The sequence below is a fragment of the Paramisgurnus dabryanus genome, chromosome 7 (genome assembly GCF_030506205.2).
Source record: "Paramisgurnus dabryanus chromosome 7, PD_genome_1.1, whole genome shotgun sequence".
Classification (NCBI taxonomy): domain Eukaryota; kingdom Metazoa; phylum Chordata; class Actinopteri; order Cypriniformes; family Cobitidae; genus Paramisgurnus; species Paramisgurnus dabryanus.
The window spans coordinates 32,060,445-32,074,599 of record NC_133343.1 but is presented as its reverse complement, the minus strand read 5'-3'; the positions used below and the strand labels follow the sequence as shown (position 1 = coordinate 32,074,599).

Below are 14,155 nucleotides of genomic sequence, written 5' to 3'. Positions count from 1 at the left end.
ACCCAGCGGGGTTAATTGTAACGCTGTGTTACAACTAACCCCTCAGCACTTACGATATGAAAACAGCTAACGTTAGCGTAATTCTTGCCGTTGTTTTAAATAGGCTACAAAAGAATGATTGCTGGCTGCCAACAAAATAAATGTGCCCGTCTTATCAAAAACCGTGTGTCAAGTTTATTTTTGTTCATTTCTTTAATATTAATTGAATAAGGTCACGTCAAAGATTAAAATCATAATGAAATGAATGCCTAAAATCAGACCTTGATGCTCATGATCTCAGAATTTGATTTTAAAACTTTAGTATGGTTATTACAGACTGGTTCACATATAAAAAAAGTTTAGCTTTTTCTCACATATTTAGACATTTGTGTCCATTTATAATTGAACTATTGTTAGAAAAGGGCTGGATGAATGAATACAGCGTAGATATCTGTCTATTATAGACAGATATATAAACAATATCCACTTCAAGTATATTGACAAAATAGTATTGAAATATTTGCCTGCAAACTTCATTTTAGCAAGCGTTACAACTAACCCCCGGCTGTTACAATTAACCCTGGGGTAAGTTGTAACGTTTGCACTTCTGTCACGTTTGGTGTAATTGTCCAAGAATGGTAAGTACTAGAAACAAACTTCAAATGGTCATTTGTGGCAGAGATGTGTGTGTTGCTTGTGTAAAAATATAATTAATCAAACTCAATTTTTTTTAATGATTAAGCCAAAATCAAAAAGCGTCAGGTTGTGCCCAGGTCTCCTCTTTGTCTTGTCTTTGACTGTCCGTAACTTTTTAAAGTATTAAAATATTTCAGTTCAGTTTTGGTCAATATTGTCCAAAGTGAAATCCTACTACTGACAGCCTGTGAGATCGGCGACTCACAAATGTCTCAGAGGGCGGGGCAATAGTTTCATTATTTATTTGCTTCTTTTTTACGCATTTATTTATGACAAGCCACTGGTTTGGTGGACAAAAAACAGAAGCTGTTACACTTTAAGGGCAGCTGGCAACATTGTCACAAAGCCCACTAGCTCTCTCAAATGAGAAAAACTATGCAATGTGCGTTGGTGTTGCAAGTGCAGGTAAATGTTAATATGAAGCTATGATGATTATTATAATAACAGCATAATAATAATAATAATAATAATTAAAAACATTAATTGGCACAAGTTAACTATTGTTCTGAATAGCGATATGCCTGCCTATCTTCTATCGGCACAACTGTAATTCAGTTATTGCAACCCATTGCGATATGTATGTTTGTAGTATTGTGGCGACTTCTGTATATTTAACAGCCCAATTGTTTTCCAACCAGCCCCTTATAAACCACTCTTAAACTCCTAAATCCTGTCTGTTAAATCTTGATTTAAAGAAAACACTCCACTGACACCACCACCAAGTCCTTCTAGCCCAGCTCTTCATCCTATTAACGTTCCCAGCCCATAGGAGCATTTTCACACGTCCCTCTCTCCAGTGTCATTGACATAATCCCGGGACACGCTTGATTCAGCTCCTTCAGGCAAATCCAGTTAAGACACACCAGGGACACTGATCGGAAGAGCGGCACCTATCCTGCTGACCCAAATCCTGTGTGCGCTCAAACAAACGGATGATGGTGGCAGCTGTTTTAATGGGCCATTGGAGTCAACGCATCTAACATTGGAAGAAGATGGCTAATGACGGGATTAATTACAGAGGTGTGCAAAAAGGCAAGGAGAGGATTTGCACCCGACGGACTTTCTCAAACAATTCGCGGTGAAGAATATACGACGGTATTCAATGTCATATGGTGCGATAAATTATTTCAACTCCATAATCCCCTTAATACGAAATATGCAAGAGATACATAAAAAAGGAACAAAAGCCAAATACATCAAGAAAGATAGCCCTCATAAACATAACGTATACTTTCAAGTCAACAATTGTGGCCTACTTAAAGTGATTTTGCTAAAACCGGCCACTGTACATGATGCTACCGCATATTGCTCCAGGCATAGTCCATAAAGGGACATAAAACATCCAGAAATAAGTCCCATTATCAAATTTTCTTTTTTTTCAATGTATAGACAACTTTAGCTATTGACAAGTTTTATTGTGCTAGGTCCACCTGTTTTTGGATTCAAGCACATCAATACCCCTTAAGAAATGGCATATATAAATCTCTTTACATCTAGTAATTTAGACCAGGGGTCTAAATTAAAACTGGGGTCTGCGGACAAATTTCAAGAGAAAAAAGGCAAAGCAAAGTCTTTGTGTAGCCAATTATTTAAGTTTGCAAACAATTTGCTGTCTTTGTATCGCAATTACTATTTATCTAACACAGTTCACATGTTTCTTTATAAACAATATGGATATAGTTTAGGAAAGGGGTTCCTAGCTTATGATTCATCATATCTGGGGGTCTCTACCATCAAAAAGTTTTGAAAACCCACCGATACAACTTTGAAAGTACAATGCAATACTACATTCTCATTGCAAATATTGAATTGTCTGGATGATAAAGCAACTGGCAATGTTCCCATTAGCAATGAATGCTGGTCCAAGCTTGAGCAAAAGGTGTTTAGGAGAACATCAAGACGATGATGATAAAGTCAGGAAAGGCCGGGACAATGGCTTAATATTTACAATGATATACTATTCAAGCTGTGAACCTTCAGCAATGATCAATACATTTGTGTAACGTTAGCGCTACAGAACTAAGATGCCACACGTATGCATGTTATTCCCAGATGTATGTGGTCAAGTAATTCTAATAACAGCACTAAACATTCGGTTGCATCCATTTCCTGTATTCGCCCTTTGGTGCATTATGATGTGTCCTAATTGAAAAAGAAATGGTGCCATGTTTGAAAAGTGAAAGGATGTAAGCAATGTCTCACATCAATTTCATGTGAATCACAAAGCTATACGCTTTTAGTAACTATACAAATCACTTGTAAGCAGTCAAGAAATGTCATTGCAGTTCAAACTGAAAGTCTCTATTGCACAAAGAAACTGAAACTAATTTATGAGGCGTTTCTTAAAACATTTTGCATTACAAAAAATGTATTTGGAAAGAATGAGATATGTTTTGAATTAAATTAATGTGGATTTGGATGAGAAAATTAATGGTTACTTAAGACCAAATGAAAATAAATAAAAAATAATAACTAAAAATGTGTCACACAACTACAATTTATATTTTTTTTTGGTTAATTTCTGAATAAATTAACTTTTTGTAAGACTTGCCCAAGCAGTTCTTTGGATGATATGAGTTTACATCTAACTTTAAAACAAGTATGACTGCTCAGCTCCAACACAGATAAATCACTGCCAACAAAACTGAAACCTATATGAAAACCTAATAGTAAAGACAAGATATTTAAAAAGGAGTATTTATAACTTAAATCAAGGAAATATGAATAAAATACATTTTTCCAGAAGACATCTAAGTTGCAAGTGACTTATCACGACATTCCTGAGTCTGGAATGACAGTAATGTGGCTGAGACCTTAAAAAAATATATTATTTCAGGTTATACTCCGATGTCTTACCTTATGTGGCTTGCACAATGCTTCTTGTGTTTTGCAGCCAGAAAATGTTTCTCTTGGTGAATGTCTTATCCTTTCCTACACACCTGCTTCTTTCTGATTGGCTGACCTCTTAAATGGGCCTGCATCAAGACAATACGTCTAAGTCCTCTAATCTTGCTGATCAAAATGACATGGTTACAGAAGGTAATACCCTTACCTCACCTTCAGTTCTCTGCTATCAGATACAGATACTCAAGCAAACACAAATACTGCTAGCAACACATCGAAAAATAAATGAAGCCCTGAATCATCAGAAGACTGCTTTTTTAAACCTGTGTACATTGTTCGCGTATGTCGCACATGCGGCTACAAAAGAGTAGGGCTGTTGGAACGAATTTCAGTAATCAAATATAATTCGAATATTAAAAAAATGAATACTAATCGAATGTTAAAACTACTATTCAAATGGGATATAAAAAAAAAAAAAAAAATCACAACAAAGACCCATTTATGCTGTTAAATATCGCTAGCTAGGGATGCACTGATACCGATACTGGTATCGGCCTCGATACCACATTTTCTAAAGTACTTGTACTCGTTAAAAGTCCCCCGATACCTGGAATTGATACCACGGTCTGAGAAATGTCTATGTTTGAGCTGCGTGTAAGGGGTTAATGCCTCTTGTGTTGTCCAAAGAGGCAGAGTTTATGACAAACTGGAAAACTAGTCCTTTGTTTCTTTGTTAAATTATATGACTAAAGCTGTTACCTTTAAATTTAAATCATGTTTTTTTATTAAGTACTCTGTATCGGTATCGGCAAGTACTGAAATGCAAGTACTCGTATTCCAAAAAAGGGGTATCGGTGCATCCCTACCGCTAGCCCTAGTTGACAACTTTATTAATTTTGTGTCTAAGCTTAATCATTTATAAGCAAGAAAGTTAAAAATTACATGTTTATTAGTAATACTGCAATGCCTTCTAGTGGACATAATTTAAAACAAGTCAACTACGAGCTCAAAGTGGCATTGGCAATGCATAAGCTCGTTTTTACAGTGTGTGTATATGGATCCATAGTAAATATTAATAAGTCAAATTTAGAGCATTAAATAATCGATTATAAATCGAATATTTAAAAATAATAATGAATGAAATTCGAATTGGATAATAGAGGAAGATTGACAGCCCTACAAGAGAGTAGTATGTAGCCAAGGAGATGCATTGGATTTTGTCATTACACGCATGCATCGAACGTCTGTGTACATGTACGAGTCAAATAAACTATACTTTGCAAGACTCTGCATACGACCATGCGCATACGTTCACTTAAAGGGCTCATTTTCCAGCTCCCCTAGAGTTAAACATTTGATTCTTCCCGTTTTGGAATCCATTCAGCTGATCTCCGGGTTTGGTGCTACCACTTTTAGCATAGCTTAGCTTAATCCATTGAACACAACAGAAGAGTCAAGTTTTAAATAGGAAAATATCTTTTTATCGCAATGCTAATGGTCTAATCAGATTCAATGGATTGTGCTAAGCTATGCTAAAAGTGCTAGCGCCAGACCTGGAGATCAGCTGAATGCATTCCAAAATGGTAAAAATCAAATGTTTAACTCTAGAGAAGCTGGAAATTTAAAAAAAGTGGAGTGTCACTTTAAATGTAAAAAACAGACTCTGGACATAAACAGGACTATAGTTAAAAGACACTTGAAGCAAAAATCCCACTAATTAATTTCTTGGCATACACAGGGCTCACTGGTTGCACTAGTGCGCCTAACTTTTTTTCTTAGGTGCACCAGAACAAAAGTTAGGTGCACCCAAATTTTTGACCGCATCGCATTTAACACCGCAGTTTTACAAGCACTCAACCCCTGTCTGTTAACCCGCACGAGGACACTGGCATCATAAAGAGTTCTTTATTTACATTAATTCAAAGTTACTGTTAGTTTAAATTAGTGATGCACCGATGTATCGGCCGCCGATATTTATCGGCCGATTTTTGACGAATTTGAAACCATCGGCATATCGGCAATAGCACGAGAAAGGCCGATACCGATGGTTTATTAATTAACTGCATAAAGAAATCCATTATATGTAAAAAAAAAAAGTTAATGTTTTTAATAAAATAAATGCTGAATAGCAAAAACCACCTTTGAAGGTTGTCAGGCTGTCTTATTATATTTTTTTAGCTTAATTTGTGCCTCTCTTCTTATGTTGGTAAGTTGAATGTTAATTAGATCCAATCCATGTTCAGTAAAAATAATTTGATGCAGAAATAAACTAGCTAATAGACCAACTGTATAGTATTGTATACAAGCATTAATATCGGTATCGGCATCGGTATCGGCCATAAGTTGTCTGTTTAAATCGGTATCGGCCTAAAAAAAAATCCTATCGGTGCATCCCTAGTTTAAATGTACTTACCTAAAAAAAAAACTATAAACCTAATCTCGCGTTTTAGCAATGCCGCTGGTAATGAAGATTCTCTCAGACAAATCAGTGATATACAGTGTTTTCAAGTCAGGTTTTAGTATCAACTCAGCTCACTTTGAACCACATCCGAGGTGCTACTAAAAAAATTGATATCAGGCCCCTAAAAGTTAGCTGACCCGAACTGTGGGGTACTATTCAATAAAAAGCACCATTGAAGTCAAAGCAAAGTTGGATAGATGAATGCGCTACATAGCATCATTAGCGGAGCTTAATCTCACCCTCTCAACAAACACTTGATCAAAGTCAGCTGACTGCAGGACAAACAGTGAGCTGTAAAAAATGGCCTCAAGGTGCCACAGGCCCTGTATTTTCAGGTCACTTGGATGCAAATGCAATGGTAAAATTGTTTTAGACAGATTAAAGAAAACATTGCTAACCAAAACCTTTCTAAACAGGTAACAGTAATGCAAATTAAAACGAGTTTGGTAATGCACACCAACCCAAACCTCAGAGCAGAACTTTTATTCCAGCAACGCAAATTCCTCCAATTGTTTGCGGATGATGCAGCTTATTTGGCATTAACAAAGAAAAACAAAATACATATTGCTAAAGCTGGATCACAGAAAAGGCAGTAACCAGCACTATCACTATCCAAGCCTATAATCCTAAAAGCTAAAATCCACGTACACTAAGACTGTAATCCCTGTCAGCGTCACCCATGGAAAAAACAGCTGTCCAGAGCCGGGCTTTGCAGCTCACACATTTAACCTTCAAAGTACATGTTTTTACCAAAAATCACTTCATCCTCAGATCATGGGTCATTGAGGTCATCTGGTTTGTACAACAAACACAACATACTCGTATGATACTGTTCTGAACAATTGCATAAGACATGGGTGTCAACGTGGAAATAAAAAGGATATTCAGAAACTTTATTATCTATATAGAAATCAATTCTGCCATAACAACCCTCATTTTATCAGCTTCCAAGCAGACCAATAGGGAACAAACTTGCTGCACAGAGTTACTCAAATAATGGCGCTTTTCCATTGCATAGTACCCCACGGTTTAGTTTAGTTTGGGTCGGGTCAGCTTACTTTTGGGAGCTTTTCCATTGGGTGCAGTACGTAGTACCCGATACTTTTTTTTCGTACCACCTCGGTTGGGGTTCCAAGCGACCCGAGCTGATACCAAACGTGACGCGAAAACACTGTAGATCACTTATTGGTTTGACAGACTCGTCACTACAGCGTCATCGCTATAATGTAAATATTAGCTTTACCTTAGTGCTAGCTTGCTGTCTGCGGGAGATGAGGCTCAACGGAGCGCCGTCGAATGACGCCACCGGTGTTTGAACAGAAATTGTCATGTGAGACCGAGGTAGTGATAAACGCGATGAGCAAACATCTATTTGTGGTGGCCAATTTTAATTTTGAGGCGGACTGATAAATAAATGAATGTATGGGAATGTACTACGGCGCTCTCACTTGTATGATGTCACAGCATTAAGCAGCGTAAATATAACGACACGCCTATAATCCCTCCCACTGCGAAGTGATACTAAACTCGATGGAAAAGCTAACCACGCCAAAGTGAGGTGAGCTGACCAGACCCAAACTAAACTAAACCGTGGGGTACTATGCAATGGAAAAGCGCCATAACTCACAACTTTGATAGTTTGTGTGTATTTTAGTGCACTATTACTGAGATCAATGCACAAAATTTTAACACATTCATGAGAACTTTCAGTTTAAAGTTAAACATGTGCTTTCTCGTTGTCTGAAATGCATTATCATCACCGGACGACAAATTAGTAATTATAACAGTGCTAAACTGAGTAATGAATAATGAAGTCCAGGATGTGACAAAACAAGACGCACCCATTCACTCCAGTTTAAATTTTTAACTACATAATAATTTAGCTGCCTGAATGAAACAAGATATCTGAAAGGTATAAAACAGTACTAAAATCTCAACCAATATAAGGGATGACCCTTTAATGACTCCCACATGAAAAAGTACTGCAATACACTTTAGTATCTACTATTGTATAGTAATATTCCTAGATACTACAGTGTTTTTGAACCTTACTAATTATTTAAAAAACAGTAGTTATCACAACCAATTTACCATACCTAATACTGTAGTAGTTACGCCTGAAGTATAATTACGTTTTTACAAGTACGCGAGGTTTAGCGGCAAATTTTTTTTACCACGAGTACTTTGTACGCATAGGTCATGCATGCACGGACAGGAGTATGTAGGCCAGGAGAGGTACTTCAATGTGCATGCCACAAATGTCTGTGTACACGTACGATTCCAATAAAGAATTATTTGCAAGGCTTTGCATTCGACAATGCAGGTATGTTTGAAGTACACGTAAAAAACGAACAATACTCCAGGCTTTATACTATAGTAAACAAAAAATATTACAGTATACTACAATTTACTAGAGTTGCACGATATTGAAGTAAAATGTGATATGCGATTACTTGTTAGTTGATGCTACATACTAGGGGTGGGCATTAAACTGTTAGGTATGATAAACCGGTAAAAATTTGTCAGTCGGCAGTGACTATCATCTCTATCGAGGCTACACACCCGCGTTGCTGTGCACGTGGTCACAAAAACGTAACATTTGTACACGTATTTAGGCACTGTAGTTTTAAAACAAGTGAGAAGAGGAGCCGGACTTTAGTCTTAAAGGGGAAGTTAACTAATTTTGCTCCTGTCTGTCACTCATGTTAATTAGACAGCATTGATAGAAAATATCTGCTCTTGACTAAATCACTTTTATATATTTAATACGATATACTTTATTATTTATTATTACACGGCTCTCTGGAATGCTTGATTCTGATTGGTCAGTTGAGACATTTGCAGGTTCGTTCTTTTCAAATAATAACCGCTCCAAAATAATAACACATAGCCGGACTACTTGCCATCTTGTGACAAACACTCGACAACCACGACAAGACACAGACAGCTTACTGAGACTGAACTTGACAAAATAGAGCATGACAGCTACGAAGCCAACACACAAAAAAAATACAGAATGGGCATTAAAACTTCTCAAAGACTGGCTAAAAGAGAAAAAATTGAGACAGACAAGTATGAAGCAGAGGATCTTAATAAGGTATTACGATCATTTTATGCATCTGTGCAAAGTTTCGCGGAAGGATAAAAATGTTAATTTAAAACAAATATGCCAATAAAATGTTTAAAATTCATATTCATGTCCAGTTTTTTTTCTTATGTGGCAAGTAGCCGTGTAATAAGCGGGATAATGTAGAGGCAGCCGGTAGTTATTGGGAAATAAGCCCCTTCAGTGTGATACAAGACCCTCCGCTTCGCGTCGGGTCCTGATCACACTGTCGGGGCTTATTTCCCAATAACTACCGGCTGCCTCTACATTATCCCTTACTTATCCTTATTTCATCACTGACTGTTTATGTTCAGTGTTTTTAGGAAATTATAAAATTATATGGAATTAAAGACTTTAATAACATTAAAACCTTATTAAAAGAAAACTCTACCATGATGCATAACGTTATCATGATATAAAATTAATCCTGATAAGATTTCGGTCATATCAACAAGTCCAAACAAACCTAAGTTTGTTGTCAAGGCTGACAGGGTGCTAATATTACTAAATTTAATTATTATAAAAAGATTACATGCAGATAAAATTAAATGTTAAATGTCATAATTATTACCATCTGTTTGCATTAGTTTATAAGCAGCTAGTTAATTTAATCCATAATTTTGCCGACTAAGCTGCTTTAAGATTAATAACAAGAGAAAGCAACTATATGCTGACAGCTACATTAACATATTTAACAAAACAAAATCTGATTTCATTTTTTATCATCACTGCAATACATCTTTTGTTATTTTGATTAGATAATCATTAAAGGGCACCTATGGATTTACATTTTTTTTTACATTTTCTTTGGTGTGTAAGTGTGTATTAGTACATGTTAACGATATGCAAAAGGTACAAACCCCAAAGTTAACGATAACACAAGTTATCGTCTCCCACGTAAATCTCTTTTCTTGGACTACAACAAACACACGGATTGTAGACACTTTACTTGGGATTGGTGATGTAGACAAGACCGACTTTATTATAATTCCTCCCGCTTTGGACTCAGCCTGTAAATTAACTCCTGTTAGAATTGCACTGCGAGCGAATCTTTAAAACATGGTAAGGAGCGTCACATTTCCGGCTGACGTCAGAGGTATTCAGGCCAATCAGGGACACAGCGCTTTTCAAAATTAGTGCATTTCAGGAAGAGAGTGAAATCTAGACAAAATGTACGTTATGTGGAAAATAATGTGTTTTTTAACCATAAACCACGCAAACACATTGTAATACCAAATACACAATATAACGTTGTTTTAAGCAATGAAATAGGTGCTCTTCAAGTTTAAAGGGACAGTAGGTAGGATTTTAAGTGTTTTATTAATAAAAATCAACATCTTTATTCATAAAAATGTCCTCATTGGTGTCAAATGATCTCTGCCAGTGATCTAACTTTACTTTGTAAGCTTAGAATTTCTTCTCTTTACTTATATTGAATGAGTAAGTCCATGGAGGCTTCCATGTCATTACGCAATACCGATAAACTATAAAAGCGGATAGGGACAAAAAGCACTAGCCTACCGCAACGCGTTTTTGTTCAGAACACGTGAACCAGCTGAAACGGACAAGGAGATCAGGGAGTTGGCATGGGCCGGTATAAGATTTTGGCGGTATGATAACCTTAAGCAAAAATACAACGGTTTCACAGTAATGCGGTTTTGTCATTGCAACACTAAAATGTGTTATTTTCAGAAAATGTTAGTGGTTTTGAAAACTTGACTCTTTAAAGGCGGAGTGAACAATGTTTGAAAAACGCTTTGGAAAAGGGAGCCGGGCCGACTACCAAAACCCCTTGCCGGGGTTGCATATGTGTGTGGCGGGTCTATCAAAAGAATGCCCAGATTTTATTGGGGTGGGGGCGTGTTTGTTAAGGTGATTTCAAATGTCAACAATGAGGCTCCAGACTGCCACCAAAATTTGAGAGTGTGCCACTGAATTTTACATCCAGTCACACATGTGCGACCAGTAAATTTGACCTTTTTTGTGAGGTGACACCGAATTTAAACAGCACATTGTACTTTCTGCATCTATCATCAAAGTATTTATTAGTAATATAGTGTATTACTTTGTAGAAATGTGAATATTTGGTTAGCATGTTGATTTACAGTATGTGCCCCTAAAATTTTCAGTTGGGGGCCACTGTGCTCCTAGTGAAAAAAGTTAGTCTGGAGCCCTGATTGGCTTTAAACATTGTGCACTCCACCTTTAAAACCTTGGTATACCTTCAAACCGGTAAATCAGGGAGTACATAACGGCTACCAATTTCACCACTAGATTGGGAAAATCCTACTTATTGTCCCTTTAAAACAGAAGCAAATAAAGTACAAAACTACACATATAATATACATTTATGTCATTTCAATTTTACCAGTGGGAGTATTTCACACAAGTATTTACATCAATACTTTTTAAATTATAAATTTATTTCATTTAGCACATTTTCATGGTTTAGTATTGTTGTTTTATTACTTTTACGTTTCACCACTGTTTTACTTTTAGTGTTATGTTGTTTTCATCCAATATCCATTTTAATGACCATCAGGCGATTAATCGGTTATTGGCATCGGTAAAATCCACCATCGGTCGATCTGCATATGTGTGCGACGGATCAATCAAAAGAAGGTCCAGATTTTATTGGGGTAGGGGCGTGTTTGTTTAGGTGATTTGAAATGTCAACATTGTCTTTCAAACATTGTGCACTGCGCCTTTAAAACCTCGGTATACCTTAAAACCAGTAACCGGCCCATGCCTATCAGGGAGTACATAATGGCTACCGTAGTTACAACATTTGGAAAGTGGAAAAGCGAGGCGCTAGAGAGCACTATTCGTTTGACTGCAAAATACAATTTCACCACTAGATGGAGAAAATCCTACTTATTGTTCCATTAAAGCAACACTAAAGAGTTTTTGCTCTTTGCTCCTCCTACAGATTAGAAAAGCGTAATTGTCCATTACCACTGTCGTAAATACTGCAGCACAGCTGGCTCTGATTGGATTGTAGGTCTGCCTTAAAGCAAGTTTTTGTAGTTTTCACTCAAACTACAGGACTGCGACCCGACGGTTGGAAACTTCTTTAGTGCGGTTTTGGCCGATAGAGGGCTGCAAAGCGAATGTGAAAGTGTCATTCACCCTGTTTCGAGTGAATGAACGACTGAAACTTTTTTGGAAACGTTATTTTAGGGTAAAAAAACTCTTTGGTGTTGCTTTAAAACATAAGCAAATAAAATACAAAACTACACACATAATATACATTTATGTCATTTCAATTTTACAAGTGCGAGTATTTCACAAAAGTATTACTCAATACTTTTTAAATTGTCTTTATTTCATTTACCACATTTTCATGGTTTAGTTTTGTTGTTTTATTACTTTTGTAATACATTTCACCACTGTTTCACTTTTAATGTTATGTTTGTTTTAATCCAATATCCATCTTAATAACCATCAGGCCATTAATCGGTTATTGGCAAGTACAGACAACATAGTTATCGGTCGACCTCTAATATTCAACAAATTAAAAATTCTCAAATAATATTGATTACGTCAAATTATGCGTCTGTATAGTAATTCTACAAGCAATTATTGTATGCTGCTTCTACCCAATGCTGTACAAATGATAGATGTGCTCCCAAACTCCCCCTTGAGAGGGCTGTGCTAATACACCGGGTGGAAAAAATACCTTTTTCGTTTCAAAATACAAACACTTTTGCATTGTAACTATTACAAAGGCTCGTTTTGAAAAGAATTGGTATTTGTAGCGTTACAATGTACACAGCCTGTCGTTTCTGCGGTTGAAATCAATGGCACGCTGATATGAGTGCAGAGAGGGAAGCCAGAAAGCCTCCACGAACGCCATCTTGTTCGCTGCCGCTTCTTGGGCCCCACACATTGAAGAATTCATTGATTTCGTTTATTTATTCATGAACGGTGCTCTCTTTATCTAAATGCCAGCGAACAGAAAGGCAAACTCGATCGGTGGAGGGCAAAAAGGGAGGAGGTGGGGGGGCTCGACATATTTATCCCATAGCCTATATCCCCCATACCAATCCCTTAATAGTGACCTCAATGCTGAGCTGCTCTCCCGTTCTTGAAATATTCCAGCAGCGATAATAAAGGCCATGAAGCCCCATTCATTCCGCGTATCTGAGGAGCTGCTGCGCTTTTTGCTGCATGCTGGTCGCACATTTAACATGTCTTTATCATGGGCAGTTTTGGGAGGACCGCAGTGGAGCATCACTAAGATGTAGGAAAGGCTGTGCACCTGAACAGCAAAGCCTTTTAAACTGAGATCTCTACAGTAGAAAATCCTATTACCTGGGGTTTAAAGCGCAGATCAAAGCAGTGGTGTACGTTTAATGCAATAATTAACTAGCAAGACCAAGTCGCCTAAATGCACACGTTACGTGACTTAGATTAATTTATTAAACCCGTTAAAACTGTAAATCAACTCGTTTAAGTACAATGTTCAACCAAATCATGTAACGTTAGAATGCAATCCCGATGGATTTTGTCCGAGTGCTCACTCACTAAACATCCAAGTTATTTGCAAGAGAACAAATAAATTACCAATCTTTATTTACCGACCGCAAACCGATCGATATTCACATCCAGCACACGATAACACATTAAACAGCGTTTTGTGGTCAAATATACTTGATTCTGTAGCACAGAGGAAGGCCTAGCTGGGTTGCAAAGCCAGGCGATGAATCGAGTATTTTGCCAGGACTAACGTAGATGCAGAAGCTTCGGTAATTAGCCAGTTAGCTTCAGTTAGCAAACCATTTACCACTTTATCTCCAAACTTACATTTATTTCTAAGCGTTTGCATTTACCTTTAAACAGTATGTATGAAATCCCTCAAGGCCAGATGTCAAATCAGTTCAATTTAACAGATAACACCGATTTGAAATGTTAGCAAGTTGACTCCCATAAACGGCCTTAGACGGAGTCGACAGACTTTAATCACACCGAATCGTGATTTAATGATTCGGTGAATGCACTGAAAAGGCACATTTAAAAAACAAGTGAGGTGGTATAACAGATAACTGCTCAAAATACGGTTTTTCATT

At 37.0% G+C, this 14,155-nt stretch overlaps 1 protein-coding gene across 2 annotated transcripts in view; it reads right to left on the bottom strand.

Annotated features, from left to right (window-relative positions):
- The window catches only part of gnb1b (guanine nucleotide binding protein (G protein), beta polypeptide 1b), a 35,592-nt gene that overhangs the window by 20,910 nt on the left and 527 nt on the right, over positions 1 to 14,155 (bottom strand). The window lies entirely within an intron of this gene.